Raw genomic sequence first — 9310 nt, forward strand, 5'->3', positions numbered from 1 at the left:
TATCCATGTCTGCATTGATACTTTTTCCAAATTTATAATGGCCACTGTATCCAGTAAGGAGAACACCCCATCAGTTATTAAGCATCTGTACCATTGTTTTGCCTCTGTGGGGATCCCTCATGTCATTAAAACTGACAACGGGCCTGCCTATTTATCTACACAAATGACTGCCTTTTTTACATCCTTTGGCATTAAGCATGTTACAGGGATCCCCTATAACCCCACAGGTCAGGCTATTGTTGAGCGAGCCCATCGTACCTTGAAAGCTACCCTCAGTAAACAAAAAGGGGGAGTAGGAGGTTGGGGCTCAGGGCGGTGGCCTACCCAAGCAGATGTGGATAAAGCTTTATATACATACAATTTTCTCTGTCTAGATAGAGACACGGGCCTATCCCCTAGCATGCTACAGCTAATAACACCACCCACTTGTAATTCATCTGGCCCCTTAAAAACAGCACTACATGCACCATCCCCTAACCAGAAAGTCCTCTGGAAGGACAATGAGGGAAACTGGCAAGGCCCATCTGTAGTGTTGTGGAGAGGGCCGGGGTATTTATGTCTTACAGATTCTGATGGCCAGAGCCGCTGGGTACCAGAAAGAACAAAACTAGTTGAAGAAGCCCCGGGAGAGACAACAAGGATGGGAGAAGAAACACAGTCAACAGAAAATTCAGAGAGAGCAGAAAGAAAGGACAGTTAGGATGTCTAAACTGAGTAAACTGTTTTCACTTTTTGCGCGATCAGGACTTTGCCACAGGTTACGTCAGCTCCAGTGTCCTGGGACACAAGAGAGAATGGCTGGGGGCACTTGCGTTGGCAGCATCCATCTTAGAGAAGTTCCAGATACAGGATTTATATAGTGGACAGCAATTGCTTGCCTCAAAAATAGAGGAACTGGCCAATAAATTAGCCCAAGCCCTCCAAGTGCAGGCTGATATTGATCAGCAGCTGGAGGAGCAGATTTAAAAAGTAGCATTGGCTACTCAGGACATTGGGAATGAACTTATGTGGCTGGAATTGAGACAGCAGTTGCCATGCGATGGCTGATATTGATCCATTTGTGTAACACCCTTAAACCATAACGCCACTTGCGACGCCGTTTCACAAAGCATAATGACACTCTCCTTTCTTTTCTATTTGGTGTAATGATACCCGTGCCCTTTCCCAGATCTAGGCTACAAATCTTTCCTCTGTACTCCAGGCTTTACAGGTGTTAATTATACTGGCACAGAACGTATCTGACACTTGGCACCAGCACGAGACTGATGATATTGTTCATCACCTTAGCGATTGGATTAAGCATACGTCTTTCCCCATCCCCTCCTTTGTAACCCATTGGGCATTTATAACTCTTTTTGCATTTATACATTTATTGTTACTACCCACTATTTTAGGAGGTTTTCTTAGGATTCTTAGAGGTTCTATAGAGGCACTCAGAACCGAAGGCTTAGTATGGAGACCCCGTCTCCGACCCCTCATTTTAAACAAAAGGGGAAATTGTGAGGGACTGTCTGATGTTGGCAGCTGCCAGGTGGGCATTGTGGCAAGATTGGGGTAGAATCTGGGTATTTGGAAGTCGAGGCAGGGGCTGTGGTAGGCGGAGTTGTGGTGAACTGGGATGGGCTGGGTACGGAGAAGCCCTGAGGCAGTGGGCAGTGCTATGTGAGATAAGCTGGGTACAAGGAAGTAGCCAGAGCATGTGCTCCTGAGGCAAGGGGTGGTGCCACGTGGGAGTGGGACGGCAGAGGACGAGTTCCCTTTGCTTAGTCCCCTCCCTATATGCAACGTCAACCCCAGACGCCTCCTTCCTGTGACCTTCCTGACTTCCTGGGTCCCTTTGTGTAGCGCTGACCCCAGACACCTCCTCCCGGTATCTGCCTGAATTGCTAGGTCACGTACTCTTTGTCTATGCACTAATCCCAGATGCCTCCTTCCTGTATCCGGTCCTGGCCTCCTGCGTCACTCCCTCTCCCTTGGTGCGCTAAACTCAGACAGCCCCTTCCGGTATCTGACCCTACAATCATTGGCTAGTAAGTGGGCTGAGGAGGAGGGGCGGAGTAGGTACTGAGGAACGGTCGTGGTCGGGAGCGCTCTCTTTTTGCTCCTGCTCTGTTGCTCTGGCCTTCCTGCTTGGCCTTGCTGTGATGGCTTGCTGTGATGGCCTCTGAATAAAGCTCTGGTGTTGGCAGCCTCCCGATGGGTCTGTCTCTGTGTGTGTACCTGGGTAGGCTCCGAAGACTGGTGAGTATGACTCTGGCAGCCTGCTCCTTATAGGAGGAGAGTACGGCGCGGCCGGCACAAGGTTGGAGCGGCCGGTACAACTGACACATCTTTCCTGTTAACCTTCTAAGTTGTCTTTGGTGTCTGTGGGCTGAGAGGTCTGGAAATCACCACTGCTGCTAGTGATTCAGTCACCAGGAGGCCTGCCCAAGCTTTGCTGGGGCTAGGGCTGGGTCTGTACTGGTATAGCTGGCTCTGAACTGTGCTCCTCTCTCAGCCTGGTGTAACAGACATTTCCTGCTGACTTTCCAAGTTGTCTTAGGCTGGAAATTTGTTTAGTTCCATCTTTTTGTGGGTACTGCCACTCTGGAATTTATTTAGAGTAATCTTTTAAAGGTATTTGGAGAAGGTTGAGGGAGAGCTCAGGTGAGTCCCTGCCTTTACTCAACTATCTTGGCTCTGCCTCCCCAGAATATTAATTTCTTGAAATAGAGCTCTGGGTGACAAGGCTTTGATAAAGTCCATTGGGATTTAAATGGAGCTCCTTGACAATACCTTAAAGTCAAATCACTCTGGCTCTCACTGATGGTCAACAATTGGTCCCAGCCTAAGACTCTGTTGTTCATTGTTTGACTTTTGATGGCTCAGAATAAGTGTAAAAAGCAATAACTTCTGTTCTGGCCAGAAACCTTGAGGGTCTTCCCTTCCCAAAATGATTTTATTTTCTTTTTTGAATAGGCAAATGAGGCCATCTTTTGCTTTATTTCTTACCCAACCTTGCCTCAGACAAACTGAGACCTGGGAATGACCTTATAAGGAATATAAATTTCCTGAAATAGAGCTCTGGAAAACCAATCATTGATAAAGCCATTGGGATTGAAATGGAGCTACTTCACTATGCTTTAAACCCAAATCACTCTGGCTCTTACTGATTGGCCAATAATGGGCCCCAGCACAAGCTTCATTGGTCATTGTTTGGGTCTTGTTGACTCAGAGTGAGTGTAAATAGCAATTTTTTCTGTTCTGGACAGAAACTCTGAGGTTTTTCCCTTGCCAGATTGATTTTTTTTAAGTAATTAAAAGAAGCCATTTTTTTTTTTTGCCTCATTTCTTACCTAGTCTTAATCACTGGATGGCTGCTGCCTCAGACAAACTGAGATCTAGGAAAGACCTCAGGTTAAAAAGGCCAAGTTCTCCCACTGCATTCCATCATGATCTATATCTTGCCACTGGACCCATGTAGCTCTGGAGGAGAAAGTGAGGCTAGTGACTACACAGTCCTCCCTCACTTAAATCCAATTCACTTGCAAGTTAAGACAACACCTTCTTGATGTCATTTGGTCCTCATTGTGAATAAAGGACAAATAACAATCTGTGACTATTAGAAGAGCAATCATGCCCTCTGCTTGTCAGAGGGAGAAGTGACAGGAGGCATTCTTCCTGTACATCATCTCTTTCCCAAATTTTAGCAACAGGAATTGTTAGAGCTAGAATAGGGACCTGAGAAATCACCTAGGAGGGAGTTAAGGTCCAGGCGTTCCTTGTCATGGTGGACATGAGCTAACCAGCTAGGGTGAGCAAAGTAGCAGATCAAGAGCTCACATATATACAAAAATGTATAATTTGCAACCATTCTACATTGGGTCTTTTGACTCTCACAACAACCTTGGCAAGGTGGGTGCTCCTATTAGCCCCATTTGGTGGTACAAGAAACAGTAACTCAGAAATCTCATGTGTTTATGAAGATTCAGGGAGAGGAAGATTCAAATACAGGTCCTCATGAATCTAAGCACATTTATTCCATTAGTGCCTTAGCTGATAAATATTAGAAATGAATCTGGAAAGGAGTATCTCTGTGCTACACAGACTCTTCAGATCTGGGTACTCTTGGTTCATAATGGTGGAAGTAAAGCCTGTTAAGATACTTACATTTTTATTCTTTCTGATGTTTATGTGGGTGCAAAGGGACAGCATTCTAGAGATACACAAGGCTTTACCTTCCTTCTCTGTACCTGGGCATGGGCTATCCCCCATCACTTGTAATCTTTCACTTCCTGACACCTCTCAGGATTCTGGACTTTCCTTAAGATTCAGGTCAAGCAGGGCTTCATCTGGATCCTTTTCTCAGTCATCCACAGCAGTAAAATCTTTTATCCTGAGAGAAGGAGGGATCATTCAAAATTCAAGAGCTATGTGCTGCTAATCATCTCCCATTAATTGGCCATCCAGGGATATCTTGGAGGACAGAGAGCAGGATTGTAGAAGGATTATACTAAAAAGGTGACTGAAGAGACAATGATCAGCCATCTCTGAATAAACTCTGGAATGTCTGCAAGGTCTTGAGTATCATTGTCCAACAATGACTCCGACTACCAGGACCAAAAAGCCTGATGGGTTGTACCCTTCTCTAAAATGAGGGACCACTCTCAGCTATGGCCACAGGGTCAGTTTCATGAGAGCCTGGCCCCATCATAGAAGAATTAAACTCTTTCTTCAATCTCTGGTTCTTCATACACATACCCAACCAGAGTCCCAGGGAAATCCACTTATAATTTAGGTTGGACTCATTTCTTGGGTTTTCCCAATAGGAAATGTGAAAAGCTACTCAAGGTACCATGTAAATCAGTCCTAAGAATGCAACTGGATTCCTTTAACTAAAAGATTCGCAAGTGTCCATTGACAAGAGACAAGGAATAGCAGTAATAAATGCACTTAAATATCAGAACACGAAGAAAGAGGAATTGGACATTTAATCTCACTTTGCAAACTGCAAACTATTCTCTCGAGGCCTATATTTTGGGACAAGCCTGAAAAGGTGTTGGGCTGGCCCTCCCACTTGGTGGTTGTCTTCTTCAAATGTGGTACCTACAGAACTTCCCTACTACCAATCAGCACTGTCTAAAGGACCCAGTGTCCCTGGACTTCTCAAATCCTAAGCCTACCTCCAACGTTGAGAAATCTGACCAGGATCACATTTCAGTTATCTATACTCAGGAAAGAAAAAGAACCCAGACTCAGACCCACGTAGGCAGAATTTTTTTTGTCACACTGCCAGGGTATGAAAAAGGCTGCATCTTTCCCCACCCCTGTAAGGAAGGCTCCAATAGGAATTATTGGGCAGGTGGCAGTTAGAGAGTAAGCATCAGGGGAATAGCTACTTCATTTACAAATTACAGCACCTTTTCATCTCATTTTGACAGACGAGTCAACTGAAAATCAAGGAGCTTATTAAGTGGATCCCCAAGATCACAGAGCTAGTATGTGATTGAGATGAGAACTCTCTGGATTGAATTTGAGTAGCTTCATGCAGAGCTCATTCTTTCTACTGAAACCCATCATTCTTAAGACCTGTAATCTTCCTGAGATCCCAAGTGGCCATGGATCTTGGAATACAATGATCTCAAAAGAAGTCAAATTATACTTTACTCAAAGCAATGGAGAGAAATCTAGCAAACCTAAAATTAGCAGACTTCAGCAGCCAATGGGTTAGACCCTACTGAAGTCTAAAAGTCAACTTTCAAAAATACCCCCATCACATCCCCCCATCTAATGTCTTCTGCAATGTACTCCAGCACAACTCACCTCCTTAGACAGTGTGCTGCCAAACTTGCATATTGGAACTCTTGTGGGAGTCAGTGATGGTCATTCTCAACTGTGATGGTCCTATGCTCTGAGGGGACAAAATGATGTTTTATAAAGAATGATAGAATCCTCTCCCATATTCCCAGCATTCCCAGGAAAACTTTCAACTCTCTAATCCCTCCACAAAAAAAGACAGAATATCGCCTCAGAGCAGTAGAAACAAACTTAAGGTAATGCAGTTGTTTGCCTAAGACAACCTGAGAATACCCCAGGAAAGACTTGACCCCCAGGCACAGAGGTTGGAAACACCTTCAGGTCAACTCTGCTGAATCAACAACAACAACAAATCCCTGGGTCAGCTGGGGTTGGGAGGCAGCCTCAGCCTTAGAAACTTTCATATCAAGGACAGTTTAGGAGTCTGACAGCTGAGCAGGAGGAGAGTGAAGGACCTTCCAGTGTTGAGGGATTCCAAGCATAACTGGCCTACCAGACATGTGCTGGGATGGGCTGCTTCTGAGAGGAAGAAAGAGCTAGCACACCCTTGGTGAGTGCAATAGCAGAGGAGGAGGGCCCTGTTGGCTATGGGCACTTGCAGGAGACCGCAGGCCCTGGTGTCTGTTCAGGGCAGAGAGAACAGCTATCGTTTGCAGCCAGTGAGACAGCACAGGGAGTAAGATCATCTGTGCAGCAGTGTGACAGGGGCTCTAATGGTAGCTCATGAGTGGAGAGAAGAGCCTAAGGTTGAGCCCGGGGCAGATTTCAGAAAATAACAGTAAGAAGGAACTGAGTCTTGGGGCATCATTTCCCCATATCTTGGATCTACAACTTGATTAACCAAATAGCTACTAAGTAATAATAGTAAAACAAAAAAAAATTAATAAGCAAACAAAGGAAAAAGAGCCTAACCATACATAGCTACTATAGGGATAGAGAAGATCTGGGTTCATATTCAGAGGAAGATAATGGAGCTTAAAAAAAAAAACTATTCCTTTTTCAATGAGGAATGCCAAATGTTCCACAGCACAAAAATATTTCCTGGAAGAACTTAAAAAGGATTTTAAAATTCAAATAAGAGAGATGGAGGAAAACAATAGGAAAAAATAAAAGCAATCCAAGAAAACCAAGAAAATTATGAAGAGAAAGTCAACCAACTTGAAACAGAGAATCAAAAACTTAAGAAGACAGTTCCTTGAAAACAAGAATTGGGCAAAGGGAAGCTAATGACATTCTAAGACACAAAGAAAAGACAAAACAAAATTAAAAGAATGAAATATCAGAAGAGAATGTGAAACATCTCATCAGAAAGACAGCTGACCTGGAGAACAAAGCAAAGACAGATAATATAAGGATAGTCAGACTGCATGGAAATCATGATTCAAAAAAGAATCTTGATACCATATTAAAAGAAATTATTAAGAAAAATTGCCCTGAAGTTCTAGAATAAGAAACAGAAAAAATCCATCGATCACCACCTGAAAGATATCCCAGGAGGAAAACTTATAGGAATATCATAGCCACGTTTCACAGCTCCCAGGTGAAGGAGAAAAGGCTGGAAACAACAAGTCATAAAAAAAACAATTTAAATATTATGGAGTTACAATAAGGATTACCCAAGACCTAGCAGCTACTACAGAGAAGGATCATAGGCTTTGGAATACCACATTTCACAGAGCAAAGGAGCTGAGGTTATGACCAAAGATACTTTAGCCAACAAAGTTTAATATAATCCTCAATGGAAAAAAAAATGTAAATTTAACTTACTGAAAGACTTTCAGGTATTTGTGACAAAAACAGCAGAGCTTAAGGGAAATTCTGACATACAGCATTCAGGAGAAATATAAACATTAACGGACACAATAAGGTCAAATTTTTTGCTTTTTATATGTGAAAATATTATGTTATTTTGTGCCTGTCATTTTTATTTGGCGAGTCTGAAAGAAAGTCACGGGCTGAGCTCAGTTGGGGTGAGGTTAAAAAAAACTGTAGGAAGAGATAAAAACGAGTAATTATCTCATACAAATGAGGCAAAAAAAGTTGGGAAAGATAAAGAAAAAGCTAGTAAGGGGGAGGGTGGGTAGTGGTGAAACCCTACTCTCATCAGGAATGGGTTAAAGAAGGAACACCATATGTACCTAGAATGGCATAAAAATCTTCTAAATTCAGAAAGAAAGGAGAGTAAGAGGATAAGGTGTGGGAGAGGATAAGGGAGGGATTCTAGGAGGGGTGGGTAGGTATAAGAATAGGATTGCAAGGCAGTGGATAGAAGTAAAGGAGAGAAGAGAGAAGGGATAGGAATAGGGGGAGAAGTTCAGTGAGGGCAAATAGGAAGGAGGGAAATAAATAACAAGTGACTATAGTTTTGAATGCGCATGGGATGAATTTATCTATAGGGTGGAAACTGATAGTATATTTAAAAATCAAATTTAACAATATGTTCTTTCAGGGAATGCTATAAAAGTGAGAGATACACACAAAAAAAATAAAAAGGTCAGGAGTAGAATGTATTATGTAAAAAACAGGGGTAGTAATCACTATCTCAGATAAAGTTGTGTGGGGTACAGAGACCCTTATCAATGAATCGGAGACTCAGAGATATTAACAAAAAGAAAATTCCATTTATTAGCTTTCTCGAGAAAGAACATCAAAAAATTGGCACTGACCAAAGAGAGCAGAGATGTGTTCAGATCAACAGGTTATATAGGTCCTAGAGCAATCCCCTTTCCCAGCCCCCCTCCTCAGGGCTCATTAATGCAAGCTCTGAGGGTACAATCTATTCGAGGCAATCTACCCCAGCAGCAAAGAACAAGGACACTTTTTACAACTTGCCTGGAGACAGGAGGTTTTCTTTTTCTTTTTAGAGTAAGTAGTTTTAGAGAGGGAGGAGGAGGTCTGATAAAGTTGAAAAGCATGTTTCTTTACAAGGTCACCAGCTGCAAGTGTTTCAACAGAACAAGGAGCTTATTTGGAAGAACAAAGGGTCAGAAACTTCAAAGAGACAATGGGAAGAAAGATTTAAAGGAGACAGATTCAATACTGTCAGACCTTAAACCATATTAAAAGGTGAGAGCATCTTTGAGACAAGTTCTCAGATGGGGTTGGGATATTGCTGTGGTGTAGGAAATGATGAGCTGGTTGAATCAGAACAGCATGAAAAGATGTGGATATATGAAGGAGGATGCTGTCCACCTTCAGAGAAACAGCTGACAGGGGGAGATAGCATGGTACGGACTAACGTATGTGTGTATGAGTATATATGTGTATTATGTGTGTATGATTATAAATATCTATGTATAACTAAGTTTGTTTATAGCTGTACGTGTGTACATGCATACATATGTATGTGTATATGTGAATATATACATACATGTATGTAAGTTATAAGTTATATGTAAGTTTATGTTATATATTTATATAAGTTTTATATATTTTATATATTTATATAAATTTTATATATTTATATTTAAGTGTGTTTTTGTGTCTGTGTGTACACATATGCATATGTATGTGT

This window comes from Vombatus ursinus, unplaced genomic scaffold (genome assembly GCF_900497805.2).
Source record: "Vombatus ursinus unplaced genomic scaffold, bare-nosed wombat genome assembly UNPS02015016.1, whole genome shotgun sequence".
Lineage (NCBI taxonomy): Eukaryota > Metazoa > Chordata > Mammalia > Diprotodontia > Vombatidae > Vombatus > Vombatus ursinus.